We start from the raw sequence: 16917 nt of genomic DNA, 5'->3' as shown, positions 1-16917 counted from the left end.
CGGAAAAGGGGCCGCATAGAGGACGCTAGGTGACACATTGCCTTCCCTGGTTAGCATTCGGAACCTTTCCGGCCCACCTCAGGGGGGTGGGGGAAGGGGGTAAGCTTAAGGCTAATATTCTGACAGACTGCGGTCCAAAGCTCCCTGGTCGAGACACCTGAAAGTGATATCGTGCGTCGACCCCCCCCCCCCCCCCACACCTGCCGCAGGAGGCCCCCGGTGCAGGGGTCCATCAATGATGCATAAGAGTCATTACCGGAACATGGAGTTTACTATGGCCCAAAAACGTCTACAGGACCGCCCATTCGGCCCTGGGACCCTTGAATAACAAGGCCCTTTCAAAGTCTTAATGTGGAACATTTCGTCAATTTCGTGCATTCGATCATCATCATCCACAAAATTGGACCTTGTAATGGCCGTAACAATGCACAAACAAGTATAATTCACCACACCGAACTACGGGCGACAGAGCCACCGCCGTGACTGCTTGCTAGCATCAGGTTGCGCCCTGAAGCAGAAGACCCTTCTCATATTTTGATGCAAGTGATGGTGGAATTCGTGTGCAGCCGGAAGGAAACAATGACAGACTCTGTAGCTCGTTTCTTCCCGTTTAATTCTACAGCACCGATAAAAATATGACAAAGTTACGGTTCCGATCATGAGTATAGCCTTCTATACACCATCCCAGCCCGTTGTGCAGCCCTCCATACCTCGCTCCAGTCTGTTGTACATCCTCCCATCCCCCATCCCAGTCTGTTGTATATCCTCCCATCCTCAATCCCAGTGTGTTGTACAGCCTCCCATCCCCCACCCCAATATGTTGTGCATCCTCCCATCCCCTATCAAAGTCTGCTGTATATCTTCTCATCCGCGTCCCAATCTGATGTATAGACCCCCCCCCCCACGCTCCCAGTCTGTTGTACAGCCCGATGGATCCAAAAACAAGGTCAGACCTAGCAAGGTCAGGCCTAGCAAACATGCTAAAAATTTGGTGTGTGCTCGCATAGATGAAAATATTACAAGATGTAAAAAGCAAATTACTGTTTAAAGGGAATGTTCCACACTTTCAGATATTGAGGTAGACATCCCATATGATGGAAAGCTTACTCGTAACCATTGGCAAGCTTTCAAGATTAAAAACGACGCCTAAGTAGCAAAATTTCTGTGTTTGTAAAAATGCGCCCCATTACGTCATTGTTTGATGGCGTCATGGAATGGCTCTGTGATGACAGCAATGCCTGGCAGCATTTGGCAGCCAGACCTAAAGAATACCTCGAAACACACGACAGTTGACACCAACTGGCCATTCTCGTAGCGGGGGCTGTGTTGAGCTGCGGATTAGTGGGTGGTTTGTCTGCGGATTTTTTGCCTTGGTGCTGGCCGTAACGAAAGCTTTGGTGACTGTTTGGCATACGCAACGTGGTGACCGCCACTTTCTACTGGCAGATTATTAACATCAAAGCACGACATGCTATGCTGCTGCTGTTGCTGCTGTGTTGTCGATGATTTTGTCAATACTGTATTGTTGACCCATCGTTGCCTGCAGTGCTGTAGTCCTGACATGGATATCGTGTGATGTGCACAGTAGTTGCTTTCTTTATAGTTTGTGCCTGGAAATGCGGTGTCATGCGAATATTGCTAAATTTGAAACGTTTCTATGAATTGATTGCCAAAGCATTGCTATTGCTACGGTAAAGATGGTAAGGATGGGCCACCAAAAATGTTTTTTTGCTCAGGATTATTTATACAATGAAAAGCTAACCCTGACATAACCATTGTGGTGCAATAGCATTCTTGCTATTGATAGTCTTTTGGCATTGTTAATCAGTTGCTACCAGTCATTCATAAATTATAAGCTGCTGTCTCATAGGTTTCACAGAGAAGTCCACCAATGTGATGCACTGTGCAATGGCACGGGTCAACAGCTGTAGCATTACCTCAGTGCTGTAGTGTGGCATGACATAGTGAACAATGATATGGTTTTTGTACTGCAATCCACGCTGCTCTCATAATAAATTCCAACATGAAAAGGTGGGTCAAGTGTCCTCTCTTGTATTGACTCCCCATCTTGCATATGACTGACCAAAAACACATGATACAATATACAATTCACTTTCAGCAAAGTATAAAGCCAACAAGTGTCATCACTTTTTCAGCCTGTTTTCGGAATGCACTAAACGTAGGTGAGAAAGATGCACACACATCTTCCACTTCCACAGCCATACAACATGGTGCAGCCATCAGGCTGCCTTACCAAAAAAAAAAACGGGAAATTTTACATGTGGTGAAATGACATTGTAAACATGCTGACCTTGCACAAGGCTGGAAGCATGACAAGTGCATGTAGTTATGGCTGGATGGGCAAAAGCCAAGGAAGTGATGAAGCTGCCGGTGCACACAAGGCTCATGACAACAATATTATTGAGTGCTGTCCAAGACACCAACAGCAATACTTTTCCACCTTTCTAGGCACCCAGCACCTCAAGCAAGTTGCAGTGACTAAGACATTGATGATTCACGAGCAATGCTCGCCTGCATACACAATTTGTGAAGACGGTACAATGCGCATCAGTAATAATACAGCTCTATATTTTCAGAATTATTTAGGAAAAGACGATTTGCAAAGCCATATAATGTAGGCCTATACTGAGCATGTGCATTAATGAGCTGTACGCACCAACCCCTACTGCCAAGATGAATTGCTGATATAAGGACAAGCATTGGTTTAACTACAAGATGTAATATCTCAATAGGTTCAAAATGTTGGCGAGATGATAATGAAGTACCAACCTGCCTTTGTACACCCCTGCAACATAAGTGTTAGTACTTCTCTTAGTTTGCCAGCGTTCCTTTGTCATGTTCAAAAACAAATACAAAGGTAGAGGTAGGAATCAATATGTCACATTTCACTGGGAGTCAGTAGACTTAAAGAATACCAAAACGTCCTTCTCTCTCATAAGTACATACCTCGCATGCACATTCCCCATCACATCAAGATCAATACAAGCCACTGGCACACACCACCGGTGGTCACACACATTTTAAGCCCCCGATTCACACTCTTTTGTCAAATAAGTGTGATCTCACAAATGCACAGCTCGCGGAACTATCAGCTTGCGGATCTTCTGGCGATCTCCACACAGATTTTCAGTCATGACACCGCATTTCATCGTGACCTCCATTCGAAACAAAGTCACAACGGAGGTTCATGGTAATTCGGTTCAAGAGGTTTCTTCAAGAAAAAGAAAAAAAACGCCAGCAGCGGAAAAAAATTGCGGTCGCATTTTTTATAGCTTTAGTGAGTGTCCTTTTTTTGGGTACCGCACTTTTTTGCAGAGGGTGGCGTTCTTTTTTATAACTTGACCTGTGGCCTAGAAATAAGGAAAATGACCCGTTCATGACGAGTTCCGCACAACCCGAAAGTGCTCACGTTTACGTTCGCGACACGCATTCAGCAACGAAATCTTGCTAATAGCCAATCATCTTCCGCGCATTGTATCATATGTGCCTCATATCGCTTTTGCGAATGTACCAGCGGTCATAATGTTTGACCATAAGCAAAAAACAGCCTGTAGTATGACCGCGATCGCATGACGTTCCTATGACGTGAATGATGCCGAGGCAACTTTGAAATAGGGTCCAAATAAACTTGTTTGCTCTTTTGCTGGCGTGTAACTCATAAACCAGGTCGCTTTGGGTCTTTAAAAGGCCATGACCGTAAACAGCATCAAAAGGTCCTCAAGATGGCCATTTCACTTCAAAATGCCATGCAAATGTGAAACATTCTCGTTCACGATTACAGACACATTGAATAGACACCAAAGCGTACTCATTTTTAGTATTAGCATGTGTTGAACTAACCACGTGGCCACTAATACTGCCGTGCTAAAACATTTAATATATTTACGGATTTTAGTAGAATTTAATGGGGTATTTACAGACGTAGGTCTGGCTGTCTTGTCCTCGACTCACCGTCGAATAGCCATTGGTACTGGACGGCGCTGCGACCCAGGTAATGCTGACAGTCGCAAAGGTATGCCGAAAAAGGTCCGTGCAACTGTTGTTCAGGGTGGCTCTTAAAAAAGACTAACGAAGATAGGACAGTTAATCTCCTTGACTAGATAAACAATGTTTAACCTGCCTATCCCCCAAAACCACTCTTACACCACACGTGTACCATGCACCATCACAGCCTTCCTTGTTCAGTCATCAACAACAAGAATGAAGTGGTTCCGATAAGCGTCTCTATTTTCCGGGAATGACGTCACGCCGTAGACCTCCTCGGAAGGCCTCAACATTGCGGGGCTCTGCCGCTACGGCCAGATGGCTGGCATCGACCTCAGTGACGGCGGCTGTGGGTCGCAAACCCGAGAGACAGCCAGATGGCTGGCATCGACCTTAGTGACGGCAGCTATGGTACGCAAGCCCGTGAGGCGCCGATGGCTACTTGGACAGAGAGAAGAAACAGAGCCGGGTAATTTTCCGATGGCGTCGCGGTCTTTCACCAGCTCGGTCCGACGCAAGTTCGGCAATCTTACTGGCCGACGAGCCGGCGAAGTTTTCATTGCCCACTGCAAGCTTCGCACGTGATGACGTAGCTGTTTTTCCTTGTCGCCGCGCCCTCGCGGTCTCCTCCCGCGATTGGTTACGTCACCTGAGCTGCAGCCGAGCGGTCACCAGCTGGAGGACAACCCGCCTCTCTGAGCTGAGCTTACTTCCCACGCATGGCTATACGGGGAGGCGTACTTTGCCTGGCTGCCAGTCCGCAACACGACCCACAGCGCTTAGTGAAGAGCAACTGAAGACCCTCGACGATATTCATCCTTCGTTGGGAGGGCACCAGCAGCTCACCTTGGCTGGCTTTGCGAAGCTAGCTGGATAGCACCGGACTGGGTCGAGCCGTCCTCGTCGGCCCTCCCAGCCTCCCAGCCCGGGGTCCACGTGACGACAGCGGTGTGCGACAAACCCGGCAACAATGCGGGAGCTTCATGGTCCAAATGCGCTTTGTCTCTTCGGTATCTCGCTGCTCGTGCCTGATCAAAGTTGTGTGTCGATCATTGATATGTCAGTGTTGTCGGTTATTGACCTCATAATGCGGTACCTCTATATTAACCATCGTGCTGAGTGCGAGATAAAATATTGGTACGCGTTCCCCGCAGGGGACTACATTGTAGTCTGAAATGTAAGTTTGTCGAATACAATCTACTTTTGTAAATTTGCGAACTCTGATTTATTACAAAATTCTTCAGGAGACATGCGCCTGGTTTCCAATGTCGGTTCCTGGCTCTCACTTTCTCCATCAAACGAGTCCCGGGATTCTGGTTCCGGCAGGTTCTTCCATAAACACAAGCCCCTGATTTCTGGATCCACTCGGTTGCTGCGCAAACTCCGGACCTAGTTCCGATATATTTACCTGGAAACCAGAATTCAACATTTTTGAACGAATTCCACTACTTTGCTTCCGCGGCCTCAGCAGTTCCAAAGGATGACGTCACCAAATTGCTTCGTCATAGGCTTCATGCTCGCAATGGTTCGAGCTTGTAAAGGTCTTGTGTGCATTAAAAATACTCCTCTCGAATCGACACATCCACACTTTCAGTACAATACTGATTTTCGGTGAGGGAAAACGCATCGTTTCACTTTTGCGCAAATCCTTGTATATGGTGATAATACACGACGTTATTTCTGACGCAAAGCTCCATCATCAGGCCCACGAACATAAGCCGAGATAATCAGCAAAGTTCACTGAAATATATGAAGCCACAATATCTACAAACACAGAACAAGTTGTCAAACATAGGACAATAGATGCCGAGTGGGACGAAGCTTAAGACATCACTTGCAGTAAAATGCTAGAAATATGCTAGAAGAGTAATTGTGTGCTAGAATATCAGCTGTTTGGCAATCCACAATAAACATTTGGCAGTATCGTGCACGCAAATTTGGGCACGGTGCTTCAAAAGTTTGACTGCTCTCGACAAACGATTGTCAATAAATCGGTAAAAGATAATTAAGCAATCTATCTTTTGGTGTCCAGTTGATCGCAAATAATGTAATAAAATTCGGGATGGAATAGCAGGAAAAGCACGCCGTGAAAGGGGGTTTGCTGCCAACGTACTACGGCAGAGACTGGCCAAAATGCTTATGTTTCTTATATCCCAAGTGACTCGAGTGGTAACCATAGCAACAGCAGGTGCAACCACATGGAACAATGGCGTCCTCCTTCTATATAAGCAACCTACTATTCCGAGGAGTCACGTTATTTTGCGTTATATGCGGAGCGTGGTATAATCTGATACAGTCGAAACGCCTCCGTTGTCGCTCCCGCTGTCGCGGTCGTTGTCAGCCTTTAGCGGCACCTCTACCATCTCTTCAGCGGTAATCCTCTCCATCGGACCAAATTACTGCCATTGAGTTCTCCGCTAGCAATCTTCTGGTAGGGACAATGCCCTTGTCCGGGACTTCCCTTGCTGACGCACAGGGCTGGACATCGGTGGAATTATGAGCTGCTTAAATGCCTTCAGCTTTATGTACTGAAGGCTGCGCCGAATGCTCGATCTGGAGATCCTTAGTGACCTGAGCTCTTGCGTCGGCACAGATGGGCTCCAGGCTGGTATTCCTGAGAGCAGGCCCGCGTCTCGACTTTAAGTCCAGATATTTAGCCGCATGGGAACCACCGCAAGCCTTTTTGCTTCAAGCAGGCTTTACTGCCTTTCCTTGTGTGTGTCTTTGTGTGTCTTTGTGTGTGTGTTGTGTCTTTCCTGTGTGCCTTCCTTTCCTTTCCATGTGTCTTTTCCTCCGTGAGAAGCGTCTTAACGTTGCTTAGCAGACACTTAACGTTAGCTGAATAAAAGAGAAGCATGTAACACTTGTGCTGGTCATTTATTTTGTTTTCCACCTGATGCCGTTTTCCTAGCCACATGTTTGCTAGGCACCGTGAATTATCTAGCAAAAATAAGGGGAATAATGCACTTTACTTAGCCGCCCAACTAAAACATAGTTCACTCCGCTTGATAACATAAAGTTATCTATATGGAAATTTGCATGACACATTCCTTTGCATTCGACAATATCCAACGAGACTGATCTTGTGATGTATTTTGAAATCAAGAGAAGTAAATCGTTCATGTCGGAAAGTTGTTTGGAGCACTTGGTATATCACTTCACAAGCTCCCCCATCTCATTGTGTGTTTGTTCCCGACAAATTATCATAATGATGCTTAAACCTGCAAGAGGGGTTCCGCGGTTACACCTGGAATGTTATGGACATTATGACCTGTAAGCGTGGGCGACTCATCATGGCCTGGTCAGGCGTAGTTAAGATTCACCTTGTTGCCATGACCGTCTTTATGAAAAAGGGCGGCTTTGGTTTTTATTTTTCTTGCACTCAGTCGAATGCCTGGTGACTGGATCTTGCATTTAAGGCATTAATCGATTATAAGTTTCTACCCGGGCTTCTCAACGTTCACCGGATGAGGAGAGAGGTGGGGGAGGAGATCTGACATTTGTCGGGCTCCCGGAAGTTTCCAGGACTATTTGTCAAACCTCAAAGAAAGACTTAATTTTGCAGTTTTTAGCAATCGCGTCTACAACGATGCTGAGCGCCCCAGGAAAGCTTAACGACACTTCCTATCCTTGATTGGTTACACATCGTGATCTCTTTCGGGAAGTCAGATTTGTCGCACTTCGTATTCAGATGGTTAACGCCTCATATCTGCTGGGTTTTATGCGTATATCTTAAAGCGCCGTTCTTCATTGATTTCCTTTGCCTCTGTACAGTCCATGGTAGCGACACCCCGTAAAAGTTGGCATTGCAACGTCAGGTTTCAGAGTTCAAACCAGATCAGATACGGAAAGAACTTCCGGGGGATTAATGTTGGAGCTGTATGAGCAAATTTGGCGTACTTTACATGACACTGGCTGATACCCTGATGCGCTTTGACGAACGATAACCTGGGTCGCTTGTTTCCCCGTCATTTTCTTTCGTCTGGCGAAGCCAAGAAAGACGCTCGTCTGGCAAAGGTTCATAAAATTACTTTCGCCGAGTGCGCATTGGTGATACCAACCTTTTACTCTTACGTGGGCGGTGTGCGGCGAAGCGCCCTTAGTCGGTGAGCTGGAGTGTAGTTTCTTTGCAGTCTGTGTGGGGAGGAGGGGGGGGGGGGGGCTCAAGCCCCTAACTTTGAGAGAAAGTGCGCCAAGTCTGAGGAGAATCCCGTTTTTAGCGAAATTTCAGGGTAGTTTTGGTTATTTTACCTGCTCAGCCTCCCCTATTTTGCAAAATAACACACCTGCTGGCGAGGGCAAACACGCAGACACCGGCGCCACATCACACGCAAGCATCAACACTTCTCAGGTCTCAACCGATGGTCCGCTTGACCGCGACCCGCACCAGCATCTTTTCGAGCGTAACATGACCCCCGACGGCGCGCCAGAAAACGCCAATCACCACCACTAGCAGGACCCGCGGACGACAGCGCCAGATCTCTCTTACAGACATCGGGCCGGAGCCGGTGGCGCCTGCAGCAGGGCCGCTCGTGCCGAGGTCACGGGACACAGTGCCGGCCCTCCCCGTGCGGCGACCCCACCTTTTTCCGATCGGCGCCGGTGACGCGAGCGCCGCCAGGACGCCACTTTCTACGGTGCGCCGCTGCGGCGCGCTCGGTCACTCACCTGGCGCCCGGACGGCGGGGTCGGCCCCGCCCAGGGCGGTGACCGCCCGAGGCGGCGCGCGGTCAGCGGGCGCCGCGCGGGACATCGAGCCGGCCTTATCACGGCCGCGCTTCCTCTGCCGGTGAAGCGTCGCCGCCGGAGACCCGCGCAGGGGCCGGCGGCCCCGGCCGCTGGAGTCAGCGGCCGGCCAGCTGATAAGGCCGCGCTGACCCGGCGGGTCACCTGCGGCGGGCTGGCGGCCGGTCGCCTGATAAGGCCGCGCTGACCCGGCGAGTCCCGCGGCGGGACAGTGACCGGCCGCCTGGTGAGGTCGCCCACATCTGTCAGGTCGTCACCCCGTCCCGGCAGGACGGACGTTGGCCAGCTCGTCGCCGATCTGGCGGGTTGTCCGTGTTCTTGCGGCACAGCGGCCGTGGGGCACCTGTTCACCATGGGTCCATTCGATGTCTGTGGGGGGGGGGGGAGGGGGTCGGCTCCGCCGTTGATACCATTGTTGAGGTTCTGGGTGGTGGCTGGTTTACTCTTGAGTCGCCTGCGTACGTCAGAAGTCGGAGCAAGCTGCACCGACGGTAGGGGAATCCTGCGAAGAAAAAGGGCGCTGATCAGACTCACTAAATGGGTCAGGATCGCAAACAACGCGTGATCTTAGCCGCTCCGTGGTGGGTAGGCAAAACATACTTGATCGGCCGCTTACGCCCAACACGTAGTTGCCCTCAGAAAAACGGGAGTAAAACTGCAAACAAATGCTGTGACGCACTAGCGTCAATGAAGGCTGCAGTGTGGCCTCATTCAGCAGACATGCATAGGGTAAGAAGATGCCTGGTTATGCCTTATTCTTGCGGTTTTGCGCACAGATCTGGGGTCTTGCCTACCCCTTTCAATCGACTTGCGTTCGCTGCCTGCAACAGCACTCCGCCAGTAAGTTTATTGTGACTTACGCAGCCGCATACACGTCCACCCGCTGCATCAAGGCTATTTCCGAGAAGCATCCCGAAATGAAATAAAATGCCTTGACTCATCATGCTGCACGTGCTTGAGGACGGAAGGTTGGTGGGCTCACAACACACCGCATGCTGTCTGTCGATTCCCGGCTGCGACAGGCCTTGTCGGTCGCGATGATGTTAACTGGTGTGGTTGAAGGCGCTCACAGATGCTGCCCAACCATGCATGATCTAAGCATGTCACTGAATGAGCTTACAGCTGTGTGTAACAAACAACGGGAATGGACCTGCGTATTGGAGAACAATGACTTCAAAGTCCTTTCCACGAGGGCTGTGACGTTCTCCAGCTGTAAGGCCACGCCGGCTTCGACTATGCCTGCTAGGAAGGGACTCGCAGTTCACAGCGCCCACCGTGTCAATGCTCCGGTGAATCGCCTTTTCTACACAGGTGCAACGCGACACGTGATGTTGCAATGCAACCAGTTTACACTGCAACGCCGTGCCGACGGCCGCCTGCGCCGGATGATCTGTTACAACCCCGCCAATCGAGCATCAGCCGGCTGAACGGCGCAAACAAGCCCGCGGGTCCACCTCTGCACGTGACCTCCGACCCGGCGACCGGCAACGCCCGCACCATCAGCACCGAGTGCACTGCTGGAGCGAGGCGTCCCGCCTTCGGCCGGCAACAGTGCAGCACGCTCGCCCCCCGCGACGGTGTTTGCGGAGGTGACGCACAAACAGGCGGCGGGCTGCGCTGACGAATCGCTCCTAGGAGGCAGCCGCTGGGCTGCTGCGGCGGTGCCGGCCCGCCGGCCCGGGCTGTTTTGGAGGGGTGCCGAGGCCGGCCAGGGGTCTCTACCCCGGCCGCGGTGGCCTTGGCTTTTTTAGGCACGCTCCGGACCGCAACAACGGACGTTCATTGAACAGCCTTCAACTGTACGGGCTATCGAGGCCGCCCAGCAAGGAACGCTACGGCGATGCGACCGCGCTCAGACGGGCAGCGGGCTGCCAGGCGTAGCAACCGGCGGGCAGCGGGCTGCCAGGCGTAGCAACCGGCGGGCAACGGACTGCCAGGCGTAGCAGCCGGCGGGCAGCGGGCTGCCAGGCGCAGCAATCGGCGGGCAATGGGTTGCCAGGCGTAACAACCGGCGGGCAGCGGGCTGCCAGGCGTAGCAATCGGCGGGCAATGGGCTGCCAGGCGTAACAACCGGCGGGCAGCGGGCTGCCAGGCGCAGCAATTGGCGGGCAACGGGCTGCCAGACTTAGCAACCGGCGGGCAGCGGGCTACCAGGCGCAGCAACCGGCGGGCAACGGGCTGCCAGGCGTAGCAATCGGCGGGCAACGGGCTGCCAGACTTAGCAACCGGCGGGCAATGGGCTGCCAGGCGTAGCAACCGGCGCCGCCGGCCGGCGACCGTTTGCAAACGGATCAGCGGCCCTCCACATATTGCGTTTTGCACTAAGGGGAGGGCAGGTGGGTAAATAGATCACAACCGAAGCAAAACAAAGGGAAGAAACCAGCGTGACGCTGCGTCCGGGGGTGGTTGCAACTCACGCTTTAGGGAGTGTTCCACATTTTAAGACATTTAAGCAAGCATCATGTATCATGGAATTAGTTTGCCTTAAACTATTGGCGTACTTTTTAGTGAAAAACTGCTCCAGACAACAAAACTTCTATGTTCAGCGTATATATATATATATATATATATATATATATATATATGCAAATACACATACCTATATACATGAATATATATATATATATATATATATATAATATATACATATATATATATATATATATATATATATATATATATATATATATATATATATACTATACATAATAATATGTGTTGTAACGTATGAATAAGTGATGAAACGACCCAATGCTAACAAACGTAAAAACGAGCCGAAACCTGAAAAGTGGCCTCGTAGACGGTTGCCGAGCAAACAAGATACAAATTCAAATATATCTACTCAAATGACGGTCGTCATACCGGAAATCATGCTTACGAACACCAGATATCAACAACTGAAAATTGCAACTTTTTTGGCCTTGTTTGCCGCATGGTTCATGAATTGACAGGATTTGAATGACGTCATTATGGTGTCAGGACTGCTTGGGTAACCTTGAAATAGCCTCCCCGAAGTAGTCTGCACATATTTACGAGCGTGTAGCGCAAAAGCTAGATTGGCTTAGGTTAAAGAAAGTCATGGCTGTGAACTGCACCGGTAGGTGGCTAGGTGGATGGGTGGTCTTCAAGATGGCTATTTCAGTTCAAAATGCCTGCAAATGTGGACCGCTCCCTTTAAGTCTTTCTTACACGTTTTACAACCGGATACCGCTGGTGTCCTCTCATGGAAAGCCCTTTGGCCATCTTTGTTTCGCACCTCTAGCTCAATTAGGGGCCAAACAGACGTTGTTCGTTTAATATGTTACGTTTAATGTAGCGTAACCAGGGGCGTAGTTTCGCCCAGATGTATCCAGAGCGTATTCAAAGGGAAGGGCTGAGAGACGACAAAAAATGTGTGACGTAACTTTTGGACGGCCCACGGGCGTACCTTTGTCAAATGAGTCGGGAAGTGGTGGATGAGAAGCGAGAAATGACGCCACATGCCCATACAATACGCCAACAAATGGACTTGTCTTCGGGTTTGGCCCACTTTCTTCTCAGAGCTGGGGCGGGTGCAGCGCCGCCCATAATGCAGCCATGTGACGGCTTTGCTTCGCACGTTGAGATCTTGCGAAAAATGTGCGCTGAGCTCAAGTTGTGCTAATAAGATGTTGAGGTCAGGGTTTTGCGACAAGCTATGTTTGGCAGTGACTAATACCATGCCCAAAACTTCAGAATATTCTGTCACTTTGTTCGAAGGCGAAGAGCATCACATTGCCAACCAAACACATATATCGCCTCAGCAGAAAATACAAACCATTCTCACCATACGTAGAACACGACACAGTGGAGTAAATAAACGACATGCACTTGAAATCAGAGCAGATTATTGAAGTTTGTTCACGCACACAGATAATGAACAGAGTTCGCAAGAGAGCAGCGCATCGCCTTAAATCTGATAGTTTCCTGCTTTACCCACCTCGTATAGAGTGAAACTGGCTGGTCAGATGGTAGGGACTAGGCCGGTAGCAAGGTCGAGCATTCAGATCACAAGAAGGGGGTCGCGTTGTTAGTCGATAAAACCCACAAGCATCGCCATTGTGGCCGGCGTTGGAATCTGGTGACTATGGAAAAGGTTGTTATCTTTATGGAGCCCCAAATCCAATGGCGTATCACACTTATGTCACACTTTGCACTTCTTTCTGGTCGTCGACAGGATGAAATCGGCGCCCAAGTATTTTTTAAGAAGCATGATGCAGTCGTGCATATACTTAGATACATGGTGTAAGCAAACTGACGCATAAATGCTGTGTGACTTGTGAAAAAAGGAAGCTTAATCTAAAATGAGTTGACGTATCACCAGATTTTGCGTAGATAACCGCTTAAACCGCGCCCGGTGGTAACGGCCGCACTAAAGGACAGTTGACATCATAAGGCAGGACGGAACGTGCCGACCACTGCGGTGTGTTAAAAATCCGCCACCAAAATCTGCCGTTGACGTGGCATTGCACAATCAGATGGAGGGGGGGGGGGATCTGGGCTCACACAACAAGCATTGCTTAGCGTAGGCTCTTATCCTAAAAAACATTCACTCAAAAAAGTTCGGATTAAATTCGTCAAAACATATTTGTGTTGTACTGTAGGTGAGGTGAGGGATGGGATACAAAAATTCGAGGAAATTGCATCACCTCATTACCTGAACATTTCATTTTTCTGCCCTCACGTCAGTTTTTGTCGTCACTAGACTTGAGGTGAAGTGGGCCCGATATCGAAGGTTTTTTGCTACAGATCAGAGAAAGGCGAATGACAAATAAGAATAACTAACGTGTATCTGACAAGGACTTTTTCAAAATGATGTCATGCAGCAAAGTGTGCACAGAGTACACCGCGAAGCACGTCGCAGTAGCGGACACCAACATTTACACCATGCTGATCTACGCTAGCGTCCAATCAGATGGCATGGCGACCAGATGCCCAAAGAAAAATGTTTTACCCCATGTTGTAGAAAGTTTTTCGAACAATCCGGGAAATCTCTCAAAAACACCGAAGGAAGGCGGAAATAGAATGGCACACCTGTAGTGAAAAATCAATTCTATTGAACGTGAAATGTCTTGAAAGGCTTGCGCAATCATTGTTGAAGTCAGCCCCGCCAACTACGCGTCTAACAACACGCTGAAACTGATTGCGCGTTTCAAAGTCGCATAAGCCCCGATTCACATGCTCATCAAAAAAACTGCACGTCACTGAAGCTGAAAACATGCCCACAAATCCTGAACGAATGGCCGGTGGCCTCGCTGATTGGTTTTCAGTCAGCAAGCAGGGTTCTGATTGGTGGATGCTTGGTCTCCTTCGCCTGTCCTCGTGGACAGTTCGGTAACCCCGACCTGCATCAACAGTGGGACTTTCGCAAGGTGTTTTTGCACGGCCACGTGTCACGTGCAAGAGACTGGTTGTACACGGTCCACCTGGAGTATTAATAGCACACTCTGCGTACACGGAACACCTTGGCTTCAGACTCATGCAAACAAAAAGATACCGTATCTGCAAAAAATAACGCCACATTATTCGATCTGGAAATCGACAACTTCAGCATTTGACATAAGTTTGCATTTGTCTACGCCTAAAGCCAATATCTTTTGTGTATGATAGAGGTGTGAATCGGCTCGAATAAGGGCTAGAACAGTCGTATTTAAAAGGCTCTGGGGTGGTTCAACGACCGACATGGAAAACAATAACGAGGCGCTTAGTGCCGCACGCGTGATACTCACCCTCCCTTGCGTCACACCGTCTACAGAATACAAATCTAGAACACCCGTACGCTATCTGAGGTAGCATTTAAAAAAGACCGAACCTTTCAAACAAATAGATTTCTGAGATCACAGCTCACGCTAAGCAGTGCTTGCTGTGTCGGGCCTGACTACTATCATCGGATCGTGCAGTTCCTGCTCTCCAAAGTCACCTAACCTTTACAGCGACCGCAGACCCTGTCTGTGAAGGGCAAATAGCGAGCGCGTAAAGCGACTCGAGAGCCCCCCCCCCACCCCCCCCCCCCCTCACACACATACCCCCGTCACGGGTAGTTGAACCAGAAGATAGGCGCTCTGCCGACCGATCTCGGGACGATTCACGCTTGAGGCGCACATAGCGTTCTAGATTCGCTTCTGACGTTTTTAAACATTTGAGATATCTATCCCAACGCGTGCAGAACTGAAAGATGACCTTGGTGCGCTGAAAGGTGAGTAACACGCATGCCTCATTTGATCAGGGTTTACCGGTAGGAACAAGAAATGGGGCGCGCGAGTTACTTGCCCTGACCAAAGCCCCAAGAAGACGCGAGACCGGACTCCGGACACTGAGGTGCTCAGTGAGTACGCCAGGAAGCGGGCGGGTGCTGTCAGCACAGCGGAAACACGGACGCCGACCGAGACAGCGCGGCCCGCCGTCGTTGGGCGCCCGCCGGGGTCATGTTCTCGAGCCGAGCACTGACGCATCGTGGCCCGGTCAGCCCCCGGCGACGGGGGGCGTCAGCTGGATGTGATCTGGGTGGGTGTCATAAGTGTATATATATATATATATATATGTGTGTGTAAATATGCATATATATATACATATATATATATATATATATATATATATATATATATATATATATATATATATATTATATATATATAATGTATATATATATGTGTGTGTGTGTAAATATGCATATATATATATATATACATATATATATATATATATATATATATATATATATATATATATATATATAATATATATATATATATATATATACAATAAATCTGTAGATGTGCCGCGAAATCTCAATTTTCCTCCTGTTATTAATGTTTACCCACTCTTATGTAGTATCCACCAAAAAGCATACTACGGGCTACCAAACTTAAGTCCCATGGTGAAGTCACGTCTACGTAGCCTCTTTTACCCCAGTAGCTTTGGCTGCGCTAATCCATGTACAACACTAGCGCCACCTATATTACTCGTGTCTACGACGCGAGAACCATACACAAGAATGAGACCATCACCGTGCTAAATGGCGCACAGTTAGAAGCAGTCATTAGACACCAACGGAGAGCCTGGCGTCCCAGACAAACCACGTTTCAACTGATCGTAGAATAGCATGAGCTGTGTGAACCTCCTTATGTGCCCAAAAACAACATCTGAAAAAGGCGATCATCTAGTGCTGGGATAAATATTTCTAAGGACTAACAGCGTTATAGTTCGGCAAGGAGCCCGCAATGACATCAGAACGGGGTTGCTAATATATTTTAAGCGTCTTCAAAATCAGGCATAGTCATTTGGCGCGTCACTACAGCACATACGTGACCTGATGACGTCATTAGTATTACAAACCAGACTGTAATCCAGGGAGGCGACCATACTTGCCTGCTCTCTCCCCTTCTCCTGGAAATTTCGCGAGGCCCCACGATGCCGACAGAACGTCCCGGATGACCTGAGTGAAACATTTCACAAGTTCAAAAGTGAGTTTCTCATTCCCTCAAGGCACCAACGGGGACGATATTCACAACCGTAGAAATTCTTAGGTGGCCAATATCAGCCTTTATTGGGTGACAGCTGCCCGAATGATCCCAAAGGAGGCTCCAGCGAATGCATGATACCAGATCCATAAAACCACGGGAAGTACACTAACCCAAGAGCGAACCCCGATTGGACAGACCAGAATCAGTCAGCCCAACAAAAGATTCCATCCAACTGTTTGCCACTTTCTAGACCCTTTTGAAAAACACAGACGAAATCCAAAGAAGCGTGTTCAGTAAGGGAGAGCACTGGGTGCGCCCTCGGTCGCGGTGGTGAGCGCAGCACGTCTGTAACTGCTCCGCAGCAGCAATTGGTTGCGTCATTCCTGGCTTGGCGAGAGCGTCCGGCGAGAACTCGAGAACGAGAAGCGAGAGCATCTGGATAGCAGCGCCAGGCACGCGGCTGACAAACCGAGACATGCCCCCCGCCGCGAGATGAAGCCCAGCGTCCGCAGCGACGCCTCCCATCTCGCCGAGACCCCCAAGGTCCCGCATCTGGCGCCTCACCGCCTGTCGACGGGCGGAGTGGGGTGTCGGCTCCAGCCTGTCTGCTGTTCTCCCAGAAATGGTCGCTGATAAACGCGGCTCTCCATGGCCGGCATGTTTTAGCTCTTTTAGCTCTCTCCAT

This window comes from Pollicipes pollicipes, unplaced genomic scaffold (genome assembly GCF_011947565.3).
Source record: "Pollicipes pollicipes isolate AB1234 unplaced genomic scaffold, Ppol_2.1 Scaffold_4219;HRSCAF=4965_pilon_pilon_pilon, whole genome shotgun sequence".
Lineage (NCBI taxonomy): Eukaryota > Metazoa > Arthropoda > Thecostraca > Pollicipedomorpha > Pollicipedidae > Pollicipes > Pollicipes pollicipes.
The sequence above is the reverse complement of the archived record's forward strand: the minus strand, read 5'-3'. Positions refer to the sequence as shown.